The sequence below is a fragment of the Rhinopithecus bieti genome, unplaced genomic scaffold, assembly GCF_001698545.2.
Source record: "Rhinopithecus bieti isolate Rb0 unplaced genomic scaffold, ASM169854v2 scaffold_19459, whole genome shotgun sequence".
NCBI lineage: Eukaryota > Metazoa > Chordata > Mammalia > Primates > Cercopithecidae > Rhinopithecus > Rhinopithecus bieti.
In genome coordinates, this window is record NW_016809864.1 from 3,107,709 (window position 1) to 3,133,880 (window position 26,172).

Sequence of the window (26,172 nt, forward strand, 5' to 3'; positions counted from 1 at the left end):
CAGGCTATGCTGGCCAGCGACCCGTCAGAGACAGGACATTAGTGAGACAGGTCCTACAGGCATCGGACTGCTGCAGGATTTCCAGGCCATGCCACACGGAGGGGAACACAGGCAGGGTCTGACAGTCTCCCTGAGATGAGAAAATAAGAGCTGGGAGTGCAGGCATCAAGGCATTAAGAGTTTGAAAGGCAGAAGCCAGGCATGGTGGCTCATGCCTGTAATCCCAGCACTTTGGGAGGCCAAGGCAGGTGGACTGCTTGAGCTCACAAGTTCAAGACCAGCCAGGGCAACATGGCAAAAACACCATCTCCACAAAAAATACAAAAATAAGCCAGGCATGGTGGTGCAGGCCTATAATCCCAGCGACTCGGGAGGCTGAGATGGGAGGATGGCTCGAGCCCAGGAGGTAAAGGTTGCAGTCAGCTGAGATCGCACTACTGAAGTTCAGCCTTGGGCAACAGAGCCAGACCTTGTCTCAAAAATAAAAAAGTAAAAATAATAGCAGATTAGACACTACAAAAGGAAAGATCAGTGAACTTAAAGGCAGTCCAAAAGGAAATACAGAGGGGAAAAGAGACAAAAACAGTAACAAACACCCTCAGAGTATCAGTGAGCTGTGGGACAACTTCAAGCAGGCTAGTAAGTGTGCAACAGAAGTCCCTCAGAGGTGGGAACAGAAAAAATACATGAAGAAATGCGGGCTGAAATCTCTTCAAATACTATGCGAGTTATGAATTCACAGATCTAAGAAGCTCAACGAACTCTGAATGAAAGAAACATAAAGAAGACCCAGCAATCCCACTGCTGGGCACATATGCAGAGGAATATAAAGCATTCTACCATAAAGTCACATGCATGCGAATGTGCACTGCAGCACCGTTCACAATAGAAAAGACATGGAATCAACCTAAATGCCCATCAATGACAGACTGGATAAAGAAAATGTGGTCCATATACACCATGGAACACCATGCAGCTATAAAAAAAAGAACGAGATCATGTCTTTTGCAGGAACACGGATGGAGCTGGAGGGTATTATCTTTAGCAACCCAGGAATAGAAAACCAAATACCGCATGTTCTCACTTACAAGTGGGAGTTAAATGATAAGAACTTATGAGTGCAAAGAAGGAAGCAACAGACACGGGGGTCTACTTGAGGCGGGAGGGTGGGAGGAGGGAGAGAAGCAGAAAAGATAACCATTGGGTACTGAGCTGAATACCTGGGTGATGTAATAATATGTACAACAAATCCGTTACTGTGGAAGTTAAACATGCAACAATAGCACAAGTAATCTATGTAACAAACCTTCACATGTATCGCTAAACCTAAAATAAAGATGAAAAATAAAAGAAACATAAAATGACACCAAGGCATATTATAATCGAATTGCTTAAAACCAATGATAAAGAGGAAATCTGAAGAGCAGCCAGAGAGAAAAAACACATTATACAGAGGAAAAGGTAAGGATTGTAGCAGTTTCTTCTTGGAAGTAATGCAAGCCAGAAGAAAAAAAAGTAGGTACTGAAAAATCACAACAAAACAAAATTGTCACACTATAATTCTATGTCCCAGCAGGGCGTGGTGGCTCACGCCTGTAATCCCAACACTTTGGGAGGCTGAGGTGGGCGGATCACCTGAGATCAGGAGTTCGAGACCAGCCTGGCCAACATGGAAAACCTTGTCTCTACTAAAATACAAAAATTACCTGGGTGCGGTGGCACGTGCCTGTAATCCCAGCTACTTGGGAGGCTGAAGCAGGAAAACTGCTTGAGCCTTGGAGGCAGAGGTTACAGCGAGCTGAGAGTGAACCACTGCACTGCAGCCTAGGTGACAGAGCAAGACTCTGTCTCAAAACAAAACAAAACAAAACAAAACAAAACAAAACAAAACAAAAAAAAAATTCAATGTCCAGTGAAACAAGCTTTCCAAAACGAAGGTAACATAAAAACTTTCACAGACATCCTGAAAAAGTACATCAGCAGCAGCCTGGCGCTGGCTACATTAAGAAGGGTTAAAGGAAGGCTGGAAGCAGAAGAAAACCAGTATCAGATGCAGCTCTGGATCTAGACAAAGGCACCAAGCCCACCAGAAATGGCAACTATGTGGGCAAACACAGAATCCTTTTTTTTTCTTATAATTTAAATTTCTTTGAAAGGAAATTGTCTTTGTAAAAGAAAAAAAAAATCACGACAGCATATGGTAGGGTTTTTAGTATTTATTTGTGGAAGTAAAATATGCGACACCAATAGCACGAAGCATGGGAATGGAGGAATGGGTGTCTATTGTTATCAGGGTCTTACATAATATGCAAAGTGGAGTAATATGCTTTTGCAGGTGGACTGTGAAAAGTTAAAGATGTGCACACTAATGCAATCTTGAAAATGCTACAGCAAAGAGTTATAGCTAATGGGCCAGGCGGAACTCAAGTGGGATTAGGAACAATAATCCAAAAGAAGTCAGGAAAAGATGAAAAAGGGGAACAGACAACATATAGAAAAATGGGAAAGAGTGTTACAGCTCTTTTGGAATGCAGGCTTTCCAGAGTTTACTCCCAATAAAAAAAAAAAAAAAAAAAAAGAAGAATGGGAAATAAATGGCAACATGGTAGGTTTGAATTCTACCAGTAGAAAATATCAGTAAGGCTGGGCACGGTGGCTCATGTCTGTAATCCCAGCATTTTGGGAGACTGAGGTGGGCGGATCACTTGAGCCCAGGAATAGAAGACCAGCGTGGGCAACATGGCAAAACCCCACCTCTATAAAAAATACAAAAATTTGCCAGGCACAATAACTGGCGTCTGTAGTCCCAGCTACTCAGGAGGCTGAGGTAGGAGGATCGATTGAACCTAAGAGGTTGATGCTGCAGTGAGCCGTGATTGCGCCACTGCACTCCAACCTGGACGAAAGAGGGGGACCCTGTTTCAAAAATAAATAAATAAATAATCACATTCCATAGAAAAGGAAAAAAATCCCTCTATAGGTACATCATACTGAAAATCATTCATGGAAAAATACATGACCTGAATAGCCTTATAGCTATTAAATAAATTAAATGTGTAAAAACCTATACACAATGAAAACTCCAGGCCCACGTTGCCTGTCTGGTCTCAAACTCCTGGGCTCAGGCAGCCCACCCGCCCTAGCCTCCCAAAGTGCTAGAATTATAGGCATGAGCCACCGCGCCTGGCCTTAATGAGGAAACTTTGGGTGTGATGCGTGCACTGATTATTGTGATTGTCGTTTCACAGGTATATACATATGTCAACACTTATTAAATTGCACACTTTAAACATGTGCAGTTCATTGTATGTTAAGTATAACATACAACCCAATAAAGCTGTTTAAAAACTGTTCACTGTGTGCGCATTTTTAAATGTCTGCCAATTCTATCTCCATTAAGCTAAAAGAGGAACACCATGCAGTGCCCATCTCACATCCAAGAGACTGGTCAAAGTTACAAGCCCAACAACTGAAAGTGTCGGTGAGGAAACGGCCAGTGGACACTCGCACACATTTCTGCTAGGCGCATAAACTAACATACCATTTCGTAGACAAAATCTAGCAATATCCTGGAATGGTGAAGTGATTATTCCAGAATCTCTTGCATATGGGCACAGTAACAAAGGAGAAAGCTCACTCATAGTGGCATAATTTGTGGTAGCAAAAGGCTGAAGACAACCTATATGCCCAAACACAGCACAGTGGTTAACTAAATTGTGGTATCCTCATATACGGTAATACTCTACAACAATGAAAACAAATGAACAGGAATGATACATATGAATACAGAAGGCTTTCTAACATGCAGGGAAACCAATCTGTAAAAGAAAATCTGTGAGATATGATACCACTTACATACAGTTTAAAAACATGTGAAATAAGCTGATACATTTCTGAGGAATACATACAAATATTAAAAGCATATCTCAGAGATATTGCAGACTCAGTTCCAGACCATGATAATAAAGTATCTCAATAAAGCAAGTCACACAAATTCTTTGGTTTCCCAGTGCATATAAAAGTTATATTTACACTATGCTGTAGTCTATTAAGTATGCAAAAGTGGCCAGGCGTGGTGGCTCATGCCTGTAATCCCAACACTTTGGAAGGCTGAGGTGGGTGGATCACAAGGTCAGGAGTTCTAGACTAGCCTAAGCAACATGGTGAAATCCCATCTCTATTAAAAATACAAAAATTAGCCAGTCGTGGTGGCGCGCGCCTGTAATCCCAGCTATTCAGGAGGCTGAGGTAGGAGAATCACTTGAACCCAGGAGGCGGAGGCTGCAGTGAGCAGAGATCTCGCCACTGAACTCCAGCCTGGACGACAGAGCGAGACTCTGTCTCTAAAAAAAAAAAAAGTATGCAACAGCATTATGTCTAAAAAAAAAAATACATACCTTAATTAAAAATACTTTATTGCTAAAAAATGCTAGCAATCATCTGAGCCTTTAGTGAATCACAATCTTTTTGCTGGCAGAGGGTCTTGCCTTGACGTTCATGACCTCTGACTGATGAGGACGGTAGCTGCTGAAGGGTGGGGTGGCTGGGGCAATTTCTTAAAATAAAGACAACCATGAAGTTGTCCATATCAACCGACTCCTCCTTCCATGAAAGATTTCTCTGTAGCATGTGAAGCTGTTTTGTTTACTAGTATTTCAGATACAGAATGTCCTTCCAAATTGCAGTGAATTCTCTCAAACCCTGCCATTGCATTATCAACTGAGTTTATCGAATACTCTAAATTCTTTGTTGTAATTTCAGCAATGTTCACAGCATCTTCACCACGAGTAGATTCCATCCCAAGACACCACTTTCTTTGTTCATCCATAAGAAGCAACTCCTCATCTGTTCAAGTTTTGATCATGAGATTGCAATTTGGTCACATCTTCAGACTCCACTTTTAATTCCAGTTCTCTTGCTATTTCTACCACATCTGCAGTTCTGTCTTCTCCTGAAGTCTTAAACCCTTCGAAGTCATCCACGATGACTGGAATCAACTTCTTCCAAACTCCTGTTAATGTTAATCTTTTGACCTCCTCCCACGAATCACAAATTTTGTGTGTGTGTGTGTGTGTGTGTGTGTGTGTGTGTTTTTGAGATGGAGTCTCATTCTGCACCCAGGCTAGAGTGTAGTGGCACAATCTCAGCTCACTGCAACCTCCGCCTCCCACATTAAAGCGATTCTCCTGCCTCAGCCTCCCAAGTAGCTGGAATTACAAGTGCCTGCCACCATGCCTGGCTGATTTTTTTGTATTTTTAGTAGAGACAGGGGGTTTCACCATGTTGACCAGGCTGGTCTGGAACCCCTGACCCCAAATGATCCGCTCGCCTTGGGCTTCCACAGTGCTGGGATTACATGCATGAGCCACTGCGCCCAGATGAAACACAAATGTTGTTAATGGCATCTAGAATGGCGAATACTTTCCAGAAGGTTTTCACTTTACTTTGCCCAGATCCATCCAAGGAGTCACTATCTATGGCAGCTACAGCTTTATGAAATGTATTTCTTAAACACATTAAACGTTTCCGTTGTGGAGATGGCTTCTTTCCTTAAACCTCATGAACCTTAGACTTTGGCTTAAGGGAATGTTGTGGCTGGTTTGATCTTCCATCCTGACCACTAAAACTTTCTTCCTATCAGCAATAAGGCTGTTTCACTTTCTTATCATTTGTGTGTTTACTGGAATCCCTAGCACTTGTTAATTTCCTTTAAGAACTTTTCCTTTGCAACCACAACCTGGCTGTTTGGCACAAGAAGCCCAGTTTCCAGCCTCTCTGTTTTCGACATGCCTTTCTCACTAAGCTTAATCATTTCTAGCTTTCTATTTAAAGCAAAGGATGTATGACTATTCCTTTCACTTGAACGCTTAGAAGCCACTGTAGGGTTATTAAGTGACCTTATTTCATTATTAGTGTGATTCAGGAAATAGGGAGGCCCAAAAAGAGGGAGAGAGACAGGGAAATGGCCAGTGGAGCAGTCAGAACACACACATTTAACTATTAAATTTGCCACCTTAAATGGACATGGTTTGTGGCACCTCAGAATGACAACACCATCAAAGATCACCGATCACAGATCACCAAAACAGATATAATAATAAAGAAAAAGTTCAAAATATTGCAAGAATTACCAACATGTAAGAATATGCTGTTGAAAAAATGATGCTAACAGAGGTAGGGCGCAATGGCTCACGCCTATAATCCCAGCACTTTGGGAGGCCAAGGTGGGCGGATCACTTGAGGTCAGGAGTTCAAGACCAGCCAGGCCAACATGGTGAAATCCTGTCTCTACTAAAAATACAAAAATTAGCCAAGCGTGGTGGCTCATGTCTATACCAGCTACTGGGAAGGTTGAGGCAAAAGAATCCCTTGAACTTGAGAGGTGGAGGTTGCAGCGAGCCAAGATTGTGCCACTGCACTCCAGCCTGGGGAACAGAGCGAGACTGTCTCAAAACAAACAAACAAACAAACAAAACAAACAAAAAACAGAAAAAAATTATGTTGGATGCATCACAAACCTTCAATATGTAAAAAACACAGTATCTGTAAAGTATACAATCAAGATAAGTCCAATAAAATAAGGTATGCCTATAATAAAAATATAAAGAGATACAATAAAAAAAACCCCAAAATTCTTAAGGATAATACTTACCTCTGGAGGGAAGCAGAGGAATGTTCTCAGGGAGAGGCGGCTAGCTTCCTATCTAATAACCCTTCTTTTTGTTGGCAGCAAGTGTTCTAGCAGACTGTTCTTAAGGAAATTAACAGAGCTACTCCAGTAAACACACAAATGATAAGAAAGTGAAACAGCCTTATTGCTGATATGAAGAAAGTCTTAGTGATCAGGATGGAAGATCAAACCAGCCACAACATGAAAATATATTACATTTTCTGGTACAATTCTGGTCTCTAGAGTAAAAGTCATTGGATAGACTTCCTTGAAAAGTCCTTCTGCTACTGACATTTCCTCCTTCGTGGAATACAGATGTGATGGCTGCAGCTCCTGCAGCCATTTTGTAAGCATGAAGACAAGGGCCATACCCTAAAGATGAAGGAACAGACAGCTAGGAAGTCCCGGGTCCTGGGAACCCCTGCCTCCAAATGTCTCATTACTTGAGAGAAAAATAAACTCTTAATATACGCCACTGTTCTTTGCCATTTTCTTGTCACATGCCCTTAATCCCTAACTAAAACTGGCACACAGGAAGCTTAAATAGGACTGATAATGTTTTACTTCTGAAGCTGGCTGGTAGATACATGTGTAAGCATTATATTAATCTTTAGACTATTTTGGTGTTTTTTATGCTTTTCAATTTTCTAACATGCTGAAACATTTAAAACTTAAAAAGAAATTGTAGCCCAATACCTAATCCACAGTAAGATTTTGAGGACTCAGTGATAAAATAAATGAGAAATGTCTATGCTAGGAAGCTCTGAATAGGAAGTAAAAAGCAAGCTTCCTAGAGCCACCAAAGTCATAGAACGCAAACCCAGTTTTGTTTGACTCCCCAGGTCCAAGCATTTCCCACTGTACCCCAAATTACTAAGCACAACTTTGCTTTGAAGGTTAAAGCTTTCTCATAATAAACTAGTTCTGGTTTATAAACTTAAACACGAGGAGAATAGAGCAGAGGTTAAAGTGCTGTTTGAATATAAAAAGGCTCCCGCTTTCTTTAAGAAAGTCTATTTAAAAAAAATCACAGGCTGTAACTGGATTTTGGTGTGAAAAGCATCTTCTGGCTCTTAAAAGCCTAATTGGTGTTAGTTTATGACATAAACTGGCACCTGAATCGCTGTTAGGGGTTTAATGAGTTGTCATGCTTGATAAGAAACTCTCACGTTATCTATTACTCTACCGCACGAAATAGGGAAGCTTTGTTTAATCTTGACAGCCCTCACTTAATTCTCTCTAACGGCCTTCTGTTCAACCACAGTTGTCTTCAGATTGTTGGGAATAAATCAATCTGCATCAGCTCTGAGTAGATCAAATTTATTACACTCTGAAAATCAGTTACTTCCTGGCAGGTAAACAAATGAATAAAAAGAAAGATAGTATGTAATGGTATGAAAATTTATATATAGTGTATATATTTATATTACATATTATGTATTACATTTATATATTATATATAGTGTATATTATATAACATATTTATATTTTATTTTAACACTATTATATTTATAGTAAACATATTATATAACACATATTACTATATATTATATACATTATATACATACATATAGTAATATATTATATATACATATATGATATAATATATATTTATACATTATATGTAACATATATTATATAATATATATTTATACATTATATATAAGATAGTATTTAATATATAAAATTTTTTAACCAATCTAAAAACATATGCCAAAAATGAAAGTGCTTTCAAAAACTGTACCAGGATAAAATAAAACAAAGAAAACATTTGGATCTAGTAGAAATTATCTATTAAAATTCACCTCTGGCAAGACATTATATAATGTATATATTAATTAGATTATGTATTAATATGCTAGCTGTATTAATATAATATATAATGTATAAATATGTCACTATATTAATGACATACATCTATTTCTGCCTCTCTAGTCATAAACTCCAAACTCTCTTGCCTTTCAGATTTATAAACTGAAGATGGATAGCAAAATGATGGTTAAGCAAATTCAACATCTGAACCTTCATAAATTCGGTATAGTGTGAATTTATGATCTAATTTTTTTTACTATCCTATTATTCTATTCATTGTGAAAAATATTTCTTTGAAAAGTTACTGGATTTCTTTACATGCTGCTATGGACTGAATGTTTGTGTCACTGCCAAATTCACATGCTGAAATCTTAACCCCCAGTGATGCTGCCCTGCAGTGTGATCCTGGCCTCAGGAGATGTCTGTCCCCAGCTGAGCCAATCACCTTTACTCTTTGGGTGAAATTGAAACTTACAATATTTTGATGTCAACGCACCTCATTCAAGAGCTGAGCTGTGAAATCCTATGAAGGCATGGCAGGGGTAGTCCTGTGCGTGCACCAAAACCAAGAAAGCCAGTCTTTGGCAAAGGAACAAAGAAAAGCAGCAGCAGCAGAGAACAGAAGGCCATGTGGTCCCAGCAATGGTAAAATCACTGATGGCCACCTTTCCTGGTCACTGATGGCCGCCTTTCCTGGTCACTGATCCCCATGCCTAGACCCTCCCCTCTTCCTCCAGGTCTGACTGCTCTTCCTGCCCCTGGATTCTCAATCTTCCCAAGTGTCAACAACCCAGCCATCTCATACATTCATAAATCTCCCCTTCCCCAGAATCCACGTGTCCACTCGCCCTCCTGCCCCTAATGTGAACACACTTCCTGTTTTCCACAGGGAGCCTGTGGTTCTTTCTTTATTTAGTTCTTCTCCCTATGGGAGCCCCCTTCCATTTTTAAATTTTTTAAAAAAATGTCTCCCTTTCATAGAGTGTAGCCTTCTCAGGTTATCCAATCCTGTTTGGTGACTGATCCAGGAAAAGAGGATATGAAGCTGGCCCTCCAGTGTGGCTTGGGGAGAACCTGGGTAAGAATGACAAGCTGGGTAATGAATGGCAGCTCTGGTTGCTTGCAAGGGTGATCCTGGTCATTTCATCGCGAGAAAGTCAGTCTCACAGGGGTCTTGGTAGCCCTCGTTTCCAACTGACAGCCCTCTGAGGCTCTGCATGCAGACTTTTATTTCTTTGTACACTATTGCTTTTTCAGGTGGAAGAAAACAGAGAGACGCTTCGTTCCTAAACTGCATCTCGGTGATGGAGGGGCACACTCGGGTATGGCTGTGGCTTTTGAACCCACCCATTTGAGGCTTTAGAGGCTCTGTTTGATGACAGATGAAATAATATTGATTTTAAAACCGGCTCCATCTCTAGATCATTTCGACAGAGTATTTTCAAGCCAAACCAAACACCAGATGAAGCCCTCTTGGTTCAAGGCAACTTTATTTCGTCAGCAGCTGCTTGTTAGCCGTGGATCTTTTGTGGTGAACACACACAGGGGGGCCTCTCTTTCCCCATGATGAGACGGGCCACCCATGCTAAAAGCAGCCACATTTAATACACTGAGGGAAGGGGGGCCCAGTTTCTAAACCTGAGGTCTACAAATCTGATTAAACAAATTAAAGGGACATATGCACATTATAAGCAGATTCTTCATCTTACAAAAGCATCCACTGCAGGGTCCCTCTAAGGTCCTCCTGCATATTCTATTTTTAAAAATCCAATTTCGCAGAACCTTCTCCACAGCTGACAGGCAGCGGCCAAAAGGGAGAATACCAGCTTTTCTTTGGCCCCACAATGGACCCAAGTGAAAAAAATGTTAAAGTGTAGCATAGGCAGGTACCGTGGCTCACGTCTGTAACCCCAGCACTTAGGGAGGTCAAGACGGGAAGATCACTTGAAGCCGGGAGTTTGAGACCAGCCTGGGCAACATAGTGAGACCTCTGTCTCTATGAAAAAAAAAAAAATCTTTTAATTAGGCCGACATGGTGGTGCGTGCTTGTAGTCCCAGCTATTCAGGAGGCTGAGGTGGGAGGATGGCTTGAGCCCAGGAGTTAGAAGCTGCAGTGAGCCGTGACTACAGCACTGCACTCCAGCCTGGGCAACAGAGAGATCCTGTCTCCAAAAAAAGAAAAAAATGTGTAGCAGAAAAAGGTAAGTCTGATTCACTGTAAAACATCTGCTCCCAGGAAGCTGCAGGAAAATGTGACTTATTCAAGACTAAGGTGAACAGTTTCCTCCTGGACATAAAGCGGCAAATACGGGGCCAAGTGGTCTCTAATGGGTTCCTTCTGGCATTGGAATTGCATCATTTTTATGACAACTATACCAGTGATGCTCATGTATTAATCACAGACATTCTCTCAGGGTAACCTTCTTACAAGCATTGAGTATGCATCCTTTTTTTTTTTGAGACAAGGTCTCACTCTGTTGCCCAGGTGGCAGTTCACTGGCACAATCACAGCTCACTGCAGCCTCGACCTCCCAGGCTCAAGCAATCCTCCTACCTCAGCCTCCTGAGTAGCTGGGACTACAGGTGCATGCCACCATGCCTGGCTAATTTTTCTATTTTCTGTAGAGATGGGGTCTCACTATGTGGCTCAGGCTGGTGGATGAACTCCTGGCCTCAAGCAATCCTCCCACCTCAGCCTCTCAACATGCTAGGATTACAGGCATGAACTACCACACCCTGCCTCAATATATACCTTTATGTGTCTACTTGTTAGGATGTTAGGGCATTTTTGCAATAGACATAAATATTTTCCAGAAGGCTAACACCCGTACAATAAAATTAATTCACTCATTTGCTTCATTATATGAAAACAGCTAGACACATTCAGCAGATTTAGAAGGTATGTTTGGGACAGCATGATGTAAAATCCAGGTTATGTGGCACATATGAAATCTGCATGGCAGGTGCATGGTGGGGGTGCTCTGCAAGACGCCTCAAAGAATTGGAAGTTGGTTCAGCTCTGGACCAGCTGAAATGCATATAATGATACGTCCACAGGACTGGCGATTTGGGAAGGACACGCTGTCCATACTGAGAAGCTGTGGATGTAGTCAGTTATGGTCTCAAATAAGAGTCTCAAACTGAAATTCACAAGGGCAAAATGCTGCAAATTATGGGAGTGATCTGTAACAATGCCGCATCTCACGTGGGTAGTTCCACGCAAACTACTCTGGGGCTGTGGCAGCAGAGATGCATTTAAGAACAGTGAGCCAGGTGCGGTGGCTCACATCACTGGGAGGCTGAGGCGGGAGGATCACTTGAGGTCAGGAGTTCGAGACCAGCCTGGCCAACATGGCAAAACCCCGTCTCTACTAAAAATACAAAAAAATTAGCTGGGTGTGATGGCACAGGCGTGGTGGAGTACACCTGTAATCCCAGCTACTTGGGAGGCTAAGGCACGAGAATCACTTGAACCTAGGAGGCAGAGGTTGCAGTGAGCCGAGATCGTAACACTGCACCCCAGCCTGGGCAACAGAGCAAGACTCTGTCTCAAAAATTAAAAAAATAAAAAAAAAACAGTGAGTGATTCCCTTGACACATGCCGGGAAAGGCAGCCAGCAAAATAATAAATCAGACAAAACTAAGCAATTAAGGGCCCCTATGGAAGTTTAGGATACCAACGTAACCCCTGAGATCAAAGTTATAGACACCTACAGTGCTCTCCCAAAAGCGTTTTCTTTTTCCCCTAGAGAGTGTTAAATATTCATGTTAAATGATGTCAACAATTTTCCGCATCTTACTTCTAAAATTTTTAGATTCAACTCCCTGAAAAAATGTTTATCTTCACAAACTAGAATCAGGGTAAGTAAGGTAGGACCCTATTATAGCACCTCGAGGGTGACCAACTAAGTTAGCCCAGGACTGAGCAGTTTCCCAGGATGTAGGATTTTCAGGGCTAAAACCAGAACAGTCCTGCGCAAACCAGGCTGGTGGGTCACCCTAATTTGGAAGAGTATTCCAAAGCATAACTGCAAGCATTACAACAAATTTGAAGGGCCCAATATAATGCAGTTGGCCTACAGGGTTTGCCTACCAGAGCGGCACAGGGGGATCTTACTTACGTGGGGAAAACAAAACCCACAAAATTGAATCTCTCTACTGGGTTCCCTTTGAATGTTTCGTATTTTACAGATAGAGCCTCAGATCCCGGACATGGATATTCCACATGGATCCTGTCTGTACCTCTTGTATTCACACTGGGGAAATTGCAAAGGGAAGACTGCTGAGTGATGGGCCCGTGCCTGCACAAATTCTTCCTAGCAGGCATACTGGGGGCCTTAGTAGCGAAAGTGTGAGTAACACTTTGCATCCACAACGGACTTCATGCCTTTCAGATGCTCTGCTAGACCAGTCCTAATGGCAACCTTTTAAAAAAGGATGACAAGTCCTTCTAGCACGCTGTCACATGTTGCCAGATTAAAACACTGTGTAATTATTTACAGGAGACGGTGGGGTGTCAGAGCATTTGGTTGGAAAGACCATGTTTCCAAATAAATTTGAGAGATAGCTACAGCTGCTCTAAAACAGAGCAAAAGATATGGCAACAAAAGGCAGAAGAAGAACACGTTATTGAGGCAAATCATGCAATTAAGTATCCACGTTTTGTCATAGAGCATTCTGGCTGTCCTTGCCTCTCCAGGCAAGCTTCTGGAATATTCTGAATACGAGCTGGAGAGTCAAAGAGAAAACAAAGCCCCTTTCTATCCCCCATACTTTTGCTTCCTGCAGGAAAAGGGACACAGTGCCACGCAGTTGAATACCATGTCAAATGAGGATAAAGGAAAACAGCCATGACATCACTCCATTACTGTCACCCCCAGTGTGCCTCACAGGCCCTGCAATTTATAATCTTGTTTAATCCTCCAAGCAACCCAGGAATACAGATATCATCGCCCCTGCTGTACAGATAAGGAAGCAGAGGCTCACTGGGGTCCAGGAGCATGCCTGTGGTCAAATAGCTCCTAAATGACACTGAGTTTTAAACCCAATCTCCAAAAAGCCTGTATGTATTGAGTGCCTATGATGTGTCATCAGACAGTGAGGCAGGTACTTGGGATACAATTAGATAAATGGCAGAGAACCTATCCAAGAAGCCTACAAGCTGGAAGCAAATACAAGAAACGCCATTACTCACAGCAATGACAATTACTGAGTGCCTGTTACATGCCTGGCATTGTTCCCATTCATGACTTCAGTTCAGCCTCCTACCAGCCCACTGACCAAGGCACTATTTTCCATGATGTCTTAACTTTCTGACTCTAAAACCCAGATTCTTCACCATTAGACCATATGCCTGAGATCAGTGGCAAGAGATGAAAGCCCAGCCAAGGCACTGTGTTAATGAAGTGGACTGATTATACAGTTTACAAGTAGAAGGAATCGCCAAAAACTGGTACTTCCGGAGAAGTGTTCAGGAAGAAGGTAGGAACTGCAGCTGAATCTAATAAGAAGGCACGATGATGATGATGATGATGATGATGATAGCAATGACAACAGCAACAACAAAAATAGAGGCTGGGTGCGGTGGTTCATGTCTGTAATTCTAGCACTCTGGGAGGCAGAGGCAGGAGGATCGCTTGAGCCCAGGAGTTTGAGACCAGTCTGGGCAACAGAGCAAGACCCCATCTCTACAAAAAATTTAAAAATTAGCTGGACATAGTGGCATGTGTCTGCAGGCCCAGCTACTCAGGAGGCTAGGGTGGGAGGATCACTTGAGCCCAAGAAGTAGAGGCTGCAGTGAGGTATGATTGCACCACTGCACTCCAGCCTGGGCAACAGAGGAAGACCCTGTCTCTTAAAAAAAAAAGACAAAAAAAAAAAAAAAAAAAAAAAAAAGCTAGAGAACCAGACTTAAAGCAGAAGCAATCCCGAAATCACATGCAAAACTGCTCCCAGGGAGAAACCCAAGCCCAGGCACAGAGCCCCGCTTGATGGCACGTGCTGGACAATAATAATGCTGGGATCCCCACCTCTGCTGCCACTTTCCTCACCAGCATGGATCCTGCCTTCTCCTTTGTGTCACTCACTAAAGGCTCAAAGTCTGGTACAGGTGAGTCTGAGTACTCGGGCCTGGGATACATGCCTGAGTCCTAACTGCAAAGAAAGAAAGAGGCCATCAGGCCATCTAGCTTCCATCATGCAGATGGTTTATACCGCAAAGCCGGTGAATATATTCAGGGGGTGATACGGTTTGTCTCTGTGTTCTCACCTAAAGCTCATCTCAAATTGGAATCCCTGTGTGTCAAGGGAGGGAAGTGGTGGGAAGTGATTGGATCATGGGGTCAGGGGGTGGTGTGGTTATCCCATGCTGTTCTCATGACAGTGTGTGAGTTCTCACAAGGCCTGATGGTTTAAAAGTGTTGGGCAGTTGCCCTTTGTGCTCTATCTCTCCTGATGCCTTGTGAAAAAGGTGCTTGCTTCTCCTTTGCCTTCTGTCATGACTGTAAGTTTCCTGAGGCTCCCCAGCCATGTGGAACTGTGAGTCAATTAAACCCATCTCAGGTAGTATCTTTATATCAGTGTGAAAACAGACTAACACCAGGGGAAACTCTCCAGAAGTCAGAAGGGAATACCCAAGTACTGGGAGGCCAGAAAGGACAAATGGCCACCCACTGAAAGCTCCTTGTTCCGTCTTTTCTAAATGAAGTCACCCTTCCAACGGCAGCTGTGGGTTCCACATCTGTGGATTCAACTGTTGATTGAAAATATTCAGAAAAAAATTCCGTGACGTTTCAAAAAGCAAAACTTGAACTTGCTGTGTGCTGAGTATGATGCTGAATCCATGAGAATAAAGTGATGTGTAGCACTGTATTGGGTATAAGTAATCTAGAGATGATTTAGAGTATACAGGAGGGTGTGCATAGGTTATATGCAAATACCATGCTATTTTATATCAGGGACCTGAGGCCTGGTGGATCTTGGTACCCTTGGGAGGCTGCTGGAACCAATCCCCCATGGATGCCAAAGGATGATGATAACTGGTTGCTAAATTTGCCCTTCACATGTAGAAACAATTTTACGTGTCTCAGAAAGAACAAAGAGTTTAAGATGGTGATGCTGAGATTCTGGACAAGATGGACATGGTGATCTCTACTGGAATCTGGGGACTGCTGTACTATGGTCATACGCTACTGCCGGGGGCCTTGCTGTACTGATATGGTCATATGATACTGGGGGCCTGCTGTTGCTGGGGTACATTGTCAGCAAGCCTAAGCACTGAAAACGACAAAACTGTCTCCTGTTCGGAAGTACTTAGAATCTCCTGCATCATATGCCAAGTGTTTAGAGATCCCTAGATAAGGGACTCTGGGGACAGTTTTTAATTTACTGATAAGCAAAGTTTTAAAATGTGACATCTTTGAGTACTGCTGCCCTAGTCTATTAAACAAAGAGAACCAATTCCCAGGCCAGGATCATCCTATTAACCCAAACCTGATAATGCTGATGTGGCCCAGGGCTGGCAGGATGGCCTCGACTGTAACTAGGCATCTCTTGCTTCCATTTGCAGACAGGTGGCTTTGCCCTGGTGGAGACATACAGACTGGTCATTTTGTATGATGTAGGTACAGATCCAAAGGGCGTCTTAGGCTGGCTGGCATCAAATTTGAGTGAAAAACACCTGTCTTCTCCTTCAGTACCTGTTTCCCCAGTTTGCATGCAGCCTTAGCCCATCAGAAGGCAGCAGATAAGAGTTCCCCCTCAGATGGCTTTAAGTCAGCAAACGGGTAGAAAAGAGGCCAAGCTGCGTGGTGGCAGGCACCTGTAATCCCAGTTATTTGGGAGGCTGAGGCAGGAGAAGTGCTTGAACCCAGGAGGCAGAAGTTGCAATGAGCTGAGATCATGTCACTGCACTCCAGCCTGGGAGACAGAGCCAGACTCTGTCTCAAAATAAAAAAAAAAAAAAAAAAAGAAAGAAAAAAAAGAAAAGGGCCAAGTTCTGAGTTTCTGAGATGGGCTGGAACCACAGGGTCACTACCCATCAGTTGGGCAGTGCTGGGCAAGTTGTTTGACCCAACAGTTTGGTCATCTGCAAAAAGGGATAAAGGGACAACTATTTCATAATAAAACAGCAATATTTGCAGCTCTATACTATGACGTAGTATTTACATTAGTAACAAGTTCTTCCCAATTTCTAGTGGCCGCTTAGGTTTACCCAATGATAATGAATCAATCAGGGAAAACGGTGTCCTGTGAAGTGACTAGTTAACCAGAAATAAATGAAAGCTATGGATACCAGCAATGGAACTACACTTACTAAAATTACTTCCTATTTTCCAAAAGTTTGGGCTATTACAATCTTCAGATAAAATATCAGTGATTAAAAATGTGGGCCGGGCACAGTGGCTCATGGTATAATCCCAGCACTTTGGGAGGCCGAGGTGGGCAGATCACTTGAGATCAGAAGTTCGAGACCAGCTTGGCCAACATGGCAAAACCTCACCTCTACTAAAAATACAAAAATTAGCTGGGCGTGGTGGTGCGTGCCTGTAATTCCAGCTACTCGGGAGGCTGAGGCATGACTTGAACACAGGAGGTGGAGGTTGCAGTGAGCTGAGATCGCACCACTGTACTCCAGCCTGGGTGACAGAGCGAGACTCTGTCTCAAAAAAAGAAAAAAAGAAAAAAAAAGTGAACAACGTCAGCACAATAGGAAAGGTAAATTTATTTTTTTTTAAAATGGGAACAATAGGAAAGAAGAGTTACAGTCTTAAAATAAACAGATCCTCGGCTAATTGAGAGGACAGCCTGGGGTCTGCCCAAGGGCAGGGAACTGGGCCTCTCTCTTCTGCTTAGTTCCCTGGGACTTAAATTTCCACATTAAAAATACTCTCTCATTAATTTTACTTCTTTGTCGGGGGAAGAGGGTAACACCAAGGAGATGGTGAATTCGATTTCTTGGACCACTAGGGATATTATTTAGTAATGGAGGTAAAAATATGATACTGTACTAGTTATTCCGTATGTCGGGGCAAGAATCTAATTTCCACTTTCCTTAATGTTATCAAAATGAATAAAGTGATTCAAATTAATCAACAATCTACTTCTAAGAATGTATCTCATAGTATAATAAAAAGTAGTAGCAGTAGAAATAAAATGTGGTACATCCATATGGTAGAATATTATTCAACAACAGCTGCAACATGGATGAACCCCGAAAACACCACAGGAGGTGAAAGAAGTCAATCCCAAGGGGCCACATACTGTATATTCCATTTATATGAAATATCCAGAATAGGCAAATCTACACACAGACAGTGGATTAGTGGCTGCCTAGGACTGGAGTGGGAGGTGAAGGGAAATAGGGAATGACCGCTAACAAGGACGGAGTTTCTTTTTGGGTTGATAAAAATGTTCTGTTTTGTTTTGAGACAGGGTTCCACTCTGTCCTCCAGGCTGGGGTGTAGTGGCACAGTATCAGCTAACTGCAACCTCTGCCTCCTGGGCTCAGGCAATCCTCCCCAGTGGCTGCGACTACAGGTACACACCACCACACCCGGCTAATTAAAAAAAAATTTTTTTGTAGAAATGAAGTCTTGCACCAGGTACAGTGGCTCACACTTGTAATCCCAGCACCTTGGGAGGCCAAGGTGGGTGGATCACTTGAGGTTGGGAGTTCAAGACCAGCCTGGCCAACATGGTAAAACCCCATCTCTACTCTAAAAATACAAAAATTAGCCGGGTGTGGTGGTAGATGCCTGTAATTTCAGCTACTTGGGAGGCTGAGGCAGGAGAATTGCTTGAACCTGGGAGGCGGAGGTTGCCGTGAGCCGAGATGGCGCCATTGCACTCCAGCCTGGGAAACAAGGGCGAGACTCCATCTCCAAAAAAAAAAAAAAAAAAAAAAAAAAGATGTCCCCTATGTTGCCCAGGCTAGTCTCAAACTCCTGGCGTTCAGGCTATTCTCCCAAGGCCTGCCTTGGCCTCCCAAAGTGCTGGGATTACAGGCATGAGCCCACCATGGCTCGCCTTGATAAAAATGTTTTAATACTGATTTTCGTGATCATTACACAACTCAGCAAATACACAAAAGACCAATGAATGGAAATGGATGAGTGGCATGGCATGGAATTCAATCTCAATAGAGTCATTATTAAAAATAGAACAGAAGTAATCGTAGTTACTGGGCTGTATTAAACACCAGCCAATATTCTAAGCACTTTTATAGATTATTTCATTTAAGTCTTATGAGAAACCTATGAAGCGAGTACCATTATTATCTGCATTTTACAGATAAGGAAATTCAGCTACAGAGAGATTAGATAACTTGCCCAAAGCTATTTGGCCAGGAAACAAGGGAGCCAGGATCTGAATTTAAGCCATCCGACATCACAGGCCAGTTCTCAACTGCTGCCCATGTACACAAACGTACGGACTCCAGGAGGGGCCCTGCGGTGCTGGCTCTGGCAGGACTTTGGACACAGTGTGAACCTCAAATATTAAATTGGTATCAAGGTAACTGCAGTTTCTGCCATTGAAAGTAATGGCAAAATTGCCATTACTTGAGCACCAACCTAATGCAAGCTGGTATTTTGTCCACTGAAAAAAGTGAAACACATCTGCATATCCTGCTATGGAAAGACCAAGACAATAACAAGGTATTTAAACATTGTGTCTTTTTTGCTCCCATTTGCATTTTCTTTTTTTTTTTTTTTTTTTTTTACAAAAGCTACACATGCAAGTGTATCCACACTTGACAAGTTTCCCTAATTTTCATGAAAAGCATTAACTGTAGCTTTCTCTGAGAAGTAGGTCAATGGTGGCAGAGACATTAAGGTTTTTTCTGGATACCTTTGGTACTATTTTATTTTATTTTTTAATTTTATTTATTTTAATTTAATTTTATTTTTTGAGATAGGGTCTTGCTCTGTCACCCAGGCCGGAGTGCAGTAGTGCAGTCCCAGCTTACCACAATCTCCACTTCCCAGGTTCAAGCGATTCTCGTGCCTCAGCCTCCCAAATAGCTGCGATTGCATGCGCATGCCACCACGCCCAACTAATTCTTGTATTTTTTGTAGAGAGGGATTTCACCATGCTAGCCAGGCTGGTCTCAAATTCCTGAGCTCAAATGATCTACCCACCTTGGCCTCCCAAAGTCCTGAGATTACAGGCGTGAGCTACCACACCTGGCCAAATTTTTAAATTTTTTTGTAGAGTTGGGGTTTTGCCATGTTGCCCAGGGTGGTCTCAAACTTCTGACCTCAAGTGATCCTTCTGCCTCAGCCTCCCAAAGTGCTGAGATTACAGGTGTGAGTCACTGCACCTGGCCTGATTTGATTTTTTAATAAACCATGATCCTGGTCGGGGCCACCCGGTCCTGCTCCAGTTTCAATGAAGCCTTCTCTAACTCACCCACCTCCCACCTTATTGGGTATCACAGGCTCAGAGCCACCATTTTGTTTTATTTGTACCTCTTGATGCCTCATGATTCTGCCTGACTAGCCTGTAAGTTTCCTGAGGACAGACACCGTATTTGTTTCTTGCTAAGCAGGGGCAGACACATAAGGCAGATCCCCTCGGTTCCCATCAGAGAAACAAATGAGTAAATGAATTAAAGTCAAACAACTTGACCTCAACTGCCAGCCTCAAGGTCATGAGCAGTGACTGGTGGAACAGAAGAGTGTCACGCTGTAAACCACGTCTGTCAGACGAACTATGTCCCCGCTAGCACTGGGAACACTGTGACTTAAGAAGTCTGGAGTGGAACTCAAGTAAATGATTCATTCCTTTGATTAAACACATTTACTTTCATCTAGTCCCAGAGAATTTATGGAGCCATAATCCCTTCCATCTCTAATGCTGTTCATTATCTCTCTCTAATTAACGGAGGTATGTAAATTCATTGATCTAAAACTTTGCAGGCATAAACGTTACTCAGGTAGTGATCCAGCCCCACACTGCTAACATATCAAGCTTCATCAGGTTCTACCAGTTTTTAAATTATATATGTTATTAGACAAGATTCATTTAATTTTGCATCTAACAGCTACAGCTGATTATGTTGGCTGCTAGATATTTATAGCAACTCTATTGAATCTGTACTGTTAGCCTGCTTAGGATACAATTAATAAAAGAGATTTAACTATCTGACACAATAGGTGAATTTAGTATGATATAAAATATGCTTTAATGTGCTTTTGAAAAAAAAAAAACCATTAAAAAAGGTATATTATCCAAGTGAAATTTCTTCCATTGCTACCTTGCAGATCAATACAAAATTTCTTCACAAGAATATTTATGGATGATGACAGTGGTATTTCACTCAAATAATATATAAAGAAAGAAGGGAATAGTAAATATTTCCTAGAAACCAAATAATACATATTGAATAGACTCCACCATGGCTTTCCAATAAACTACTTAGGAACTGGGGAAAAACCATACAGAATATGAAACATGCAGGTGACTTTCTAAATTCTGGGTTTGCGAAATATATGTCCTCACCCGTTCTGGCGTTCACATGCTCCATTTTCCAACCTCTCATTATTTTTTTTCATTCCACATTCTGATCACTTGACCAATTACCTGATAATTGAACCCCTTTGGGATCATGCTCCTTTTTAGTGCTTCATTTAGTTGCAGAAAATAGGCCCATCAAGGAGGCAAAATGTTCTAACTCCAGGAAATGAGTGTTTAGAGCAAAAACAACAATGAAAGAGAAGATGTAAATATTCCAGTCCGCTAAGCACAAGCTAGAAAGACACTTGCTTTGTCTATGGCACGTTGATTTGCCAGGGGATTGTGCAAACTTCCGCAGAAGACGTTCATTAGTTCCAGAAAACCCCAAGGGGAGGCAGAGGCAGGTGGATCACCTTAGGTCAGGAATTCGAGATCAGCCTGGCTAACATGGTGAAACCCCAACTCTACAAAAAAATACAAAAAAAAAAAAAAAAAAATAGCTGGGCATTGTATTAGTCCATTTTTGTGCTGCTGATAATGACATACCTGAGACTGGGAAGGAAAAGGGGTTTAATTGGACTTACAGCTCCACATGGCTGGGAGGCCTCAGAATCATGGCAGGAGGCAGAAGGCACTTCTTACATGGTGGCGTCAAGAGAAAAACGAGGAAGATGCAAAAGCAGAAACCCCTGATAAAACCATCAGATCTCGTGAGACTTACTCAACTACCACGAGAACGGTATGGGGGAAACCACTCCCATAATTCAATGATCTCCCACTGGGTCCCTCCTACAACACATGGGAATTAAGGAAGTACAATTCAAGTTGAGATTTGGGTGCGGACACAGAGCCAAACCATATCAGGCCTGGTGGCGGGCACCTGTAATCCCAGCTACTTGGGAGGCTGAGGTAGGAAAATTGCTTGAACCAGGGAGGCAGACGTTGCAGTGAGCAGAGATCATGCCACTGCACTCCAGCCTGGACGCAGAGCAAGACTCCGTCTCAAATAAAAAGAAAAGCAAAAACAGAAAACCCCAAGGAAGCACAAAGGGTGGAAGCAGGCTCTAGCACTCTTCTGCTCAGAGGGCTGGTCTGGTGTCTCCAATCAGACTGCCAGAGCCGATTTGCCTAACAGCCTCTACAATCATGGTCTGCTACAAGGGACAGCAACCACAGGTGGGAGCAGAATACAAGAGCATTCAGATCCCAAATCATTTTGGCTCCATGATTGTTCAGAGGTCTTCATTTTTCTTTTGAGTCACGGAGCCTGTATCCGTCATGTGCTCCAGGGAACCAATAGGACATACACAGATATGTAAGAAAAGGCTTAGCATGGGAATGGGTTCACATGGTCACAGGGGCCAAGAAGTCACACCATCTGCGATGTGTAAGCCGGGGGTTTCATTCAATCTAAATCCAAAGGCCTGAGAATCAGAGAAACTGATGGTGTTAGTACTGGTCTGAATCTAGAGGTCTGAGAACCAGGAGTGCCGATGTCCAAAGGCAGGAGAAGGTAGACGTCTCAGCCCAAACAGGAAGCAAATTCATCCTTTCTCCATCTTTTTGTTCTATTCAAACCCTCAATGCATTGGATGATGCCTGCCCACAATACTGAAGGCAGATCTTCTTTACTCAGTCTACTGATTTAAATACTAATCTCTTTCAGAAACACCCTCACGGACACACCCAGAAATCATGTCTTCCCAGCTAGCTGGGCACCTCTTAGCCCAGCCAGGCAGACACGTAAACTGAATCATCACCAGGTCCTCGAATGTTCTGATGAGAGCTATGGACCTTCTCCCCACTGCAGTCCCCAGAGCATCCTCACGACCTCAAGCATCTATGCAAATACATTGGACTTTGCAGAGCTGACAGGGCCCAGTGGCTGGATGAAGCCCATCCATGGAGTTCACATCCAGGTGAAGAAACCTACACCTAGAAATTGCCCTACTCAGGTGCAGTGGCTCATGCCTGTAATCCCAGCAGTTGGAAGGCCAAGGCAGGTGGATCATGTGAGGTCAGGAGTTTGAGACCAGCCTGGCCAGCATGGTAAAATTCCATCTCTACTAAAAATACAAAAATTAGCTGATTGTGGGGGTGGGCACCTGTAGTCCCAGTTACTCGGGAGGCTGAGGTGAGAGAATCGCTTGAACCCAGGAGGAAGGCTGCAATGAGCACAGATCACGCCACTGCACTCCAGCCTGGGACTCATTAGAAAAAAAAAAAAACAAAAAACTGCCCTATTGGACACTGTACTACTTAGTGCCCCAGAAGGCAAGTTTCATAAAAATTTTCTTTAAAGATGAGATTTTCCAGGAAAAGCTGTATTCCTCTTAGATATGGATAAGATTTTGTTTATTTGACAAACTTTCTCTGGCTGAACCTTCAACTGGATTCTATCAACCATAAGGACTCTTAAGATCTTACTATCTGTTTTGGCCTCTGGTTTTGTCTTCCTATATGAACTTTTATTTTATATCGATACTATTTTATATCGAAATATGTCGGTCCTGATATATTTCTTCTCTGTGTGTTTTTGTTCATTTTAAGCCTTCTCAAATGCATCACTGAACAAATAAACAAATAAGGCAAGGCTCTCTCAGTTTTCAGTTTTTGATCTAAACACTGGAACCCAGATAGCAAGATTATGCTTTTATTTTAACCTAACCAAAAGGCAACTGTTAACTAGTCCCTATTATTGAGCTTCTGCTACTTCTTTTCATTGAATAATCAAATAATCAAATATTCACATTTTTCTAGCTACAGTTAAGGCTTTTGGCCTTTAATTAAAGGTAGAGTTTCACTGTGGTCAATTAAATACTTTGGTCAATTAAATACTTTGGTCAATTAAAATAGCCATCTGTTGACTATGAAAAGGTAGCTCCAACAAGTCAAAGAACAAGAGTATGTGCATATGTGCACACAGGTGTGGGCTTTTAATCTGGGGTCATGGTGATCTGGGGTTCATCCTGTGAACCTGGATGGGAAGAAACTAGTTTTTTCATGAACTTCTGATATTTACCATTTCCTTCTATTATGAAGTTAGTAGAAATTACAGAGGTATTAACATCCCCCTCGAATTTTGCACCAACAGAAATCACATGGATTTTTTTCCCCATCACATCACACTTGTTGAAGATTAATTCAGGGTGTGGTTTAAACTCACTGCCATTTTTTCTTTCTTTTTTTTTTTTTCAAGACAGAGTTTCACTCTTCTGGCCCAGGCTGGAGTGCGGTGGCGCGATCTCGACTCACTGCAACCTCTGCCTCCCAGGTTCAAGCGATTCTCCTGCCTCAGACTCCCAAGTAGCTGGGATTACAGGCACATGCCCCCACACCTAATTTTGTATTTTTAGTAGACACAGGGTTTCACCATGTTGGTCAGGTTGGTCTTGAACTCCTGACCTCAAGTGATCCACCTGCCTCAGCCTCCCAAAGTGCTGGGATTACAGGTATGAGCCACTGTGCCTGGCCTTAAACTCACTGCCATTTTGAAACTATGACAGTTATTAGCTCCATTAGATTGTGTTATATAACTGACCAACACATGAATATTACTATATCCAATAATTTAAAAAATATTTTGATAACCATATTTCACGAATATTCTATTCATATTTCAATAGAATTGGTTTCCTCAAAAATTCTAGGAACTTTATTTTATGTATTTAGAAATATTATTCTGAGATGGGATCCAGGGGTTTCAGCAACTTGATCAAGGAATCCGAGGCACAAAATGGGTTAAGACGCCGAGACTTGGAATAAAGGACTGACAGCAGCCAGTGTGGCTCCTCTGCTGGGTCGCCACATAGAAAATGCTGGCAGGGGTGGAAGGGCGATCACACACCTAATCAGAAACAACTTTTTAAGTAATGTTCCCAGTTCCCTAATTAGTCACATAAGGTAAATTAGTTCCAACCACTTTTAATCAGCCACAGCAGAAGGGTGGCATTGTCACTGATTGCCTGGATGCTTTCACCGGGCTCATAATGGATGTGAAGGAGTGCAGGAGCCAGGGGGCTTGGCTGATTGCTCCCGGGTTACTGCTCAGCATTCGGCCCACACACGACCTGCGGAAAATCTGAGCACAGACAGTCCCGGCGCATTCCAGAGGCTGGTGATATTTCAACTATGGCATCACTTTCTTGCAAGCATAGAGCTCCCCTTTGATGTTTCTCTGTGTTAAACTGTAGGGTAAATTGTCTTTAAATCCTGGCATTTCTTGGAGCCTGGAGTAGACACTTAAACATAACAACTCAAGGCTAATGATACAGCTGCGGAAATAAACGTGATTTAACTGAGACTCTTTAAAAACAAAACCAAACAAAACAAACAGATCCTACTTTCATATGAACAAAAGGGTTTCTGTTCAATGGAAAGATTCTGAGTATCTGTGACATGGTAGGCGGTGCAGGAACTTACTGCTTTCGTGACAGGGATGGAGGGTGTCGGTTACAAACAAGAGATAGCACGGAAGAAAAGTGCTGGTCAGTCCCCGTCCCCGAGAGATGTTCCCCAGAGAGCTACTAAGAGAACTGGCCAGTGTACTCTCAGTGCAAATGGCACTGACGCAGATTCCAAACCCAGGCAACCCACTTCAAGCCTAAAGAAATACTTTCCTGACTATACAACAGTATGTATGAGGATGCTCACAGCAGCGCTGTTCAGATTAACTCCCATCTGGAGTTGCTGCAAGATTAGCCAATTATGAAATGCCCATCCACGGAATGCAATGCAGTCATTAAAAGCCTCACATGTATGTATGCACATTAAGATTTTCTAGACAGATGAAAGGAGAAAAAGTAAATCACACGACAATGTGCACAGTATGCTCACGTTTGTATTTAAGAAAAGCGTGCTGGCCGGGGAGTGGTGGCTCACACATGTAATCCCGGCACTTTGGGAGGCCAAGATGGGCAGATCACCTGAGGTCAGGAGTTCGAGACCAGCCTGGCCAACATGACAAAACTCTGTCTCTACTAAAAATACAAAAATCAGCCGGTGTGGTGGCACACACACCTGTAGTCCCAGCTACTCGGGAGGCTGAGGCAGGAGAATCACTTGAACCTGGGAGGCAGAGGTTGTAGCGAGCCGAGATCATGCCACTGTACTCCAGCCTGGGTGACAGAGTGAGACTATATCAAGGAAAGGAAAAGAAAGGGAAGGCAGAAGGAAAGGAAAGGGAGAGCAGAAGGAAAGGGAGGGGAGAAGGAAAGGAGGGGGAGGGGAGGAGG

The 26,172-nt window shown here is 42.6% G+C and overlaps 1 protein-coding gene and 1 long non-coding RNA gene across 4 annotated transcripts in view; one reads left to right on the plus strand and one right to left on the minus strand.

Annotated features, from left to right (window-relative positions):
• The window catches only part of CPPED1 (calcineurin like phosphoesterase domain containing 1), a 139,282-nt gene that overhangs the window by 79,244 nt on the left and 33,866 nt on the right, over positions 1 to 26,172 (minus strand). The window lies entirely within an intron of this gene.
• On the plus strand, positions 1,363 to 9,795 carry LOC108541244 (uncharacterized). Its single transcript, XR_001888914.1, has 5 exons — positions 1,363 to 1,461; positions 8,636 to 8,705; positions 8,865 to 9,127; positions 9,464 to 9,560; positions 9,740 to 9,795. It is a non-coding gene; the product is annotated as an uncharacterized LOC108541244 (long non-coding RNA).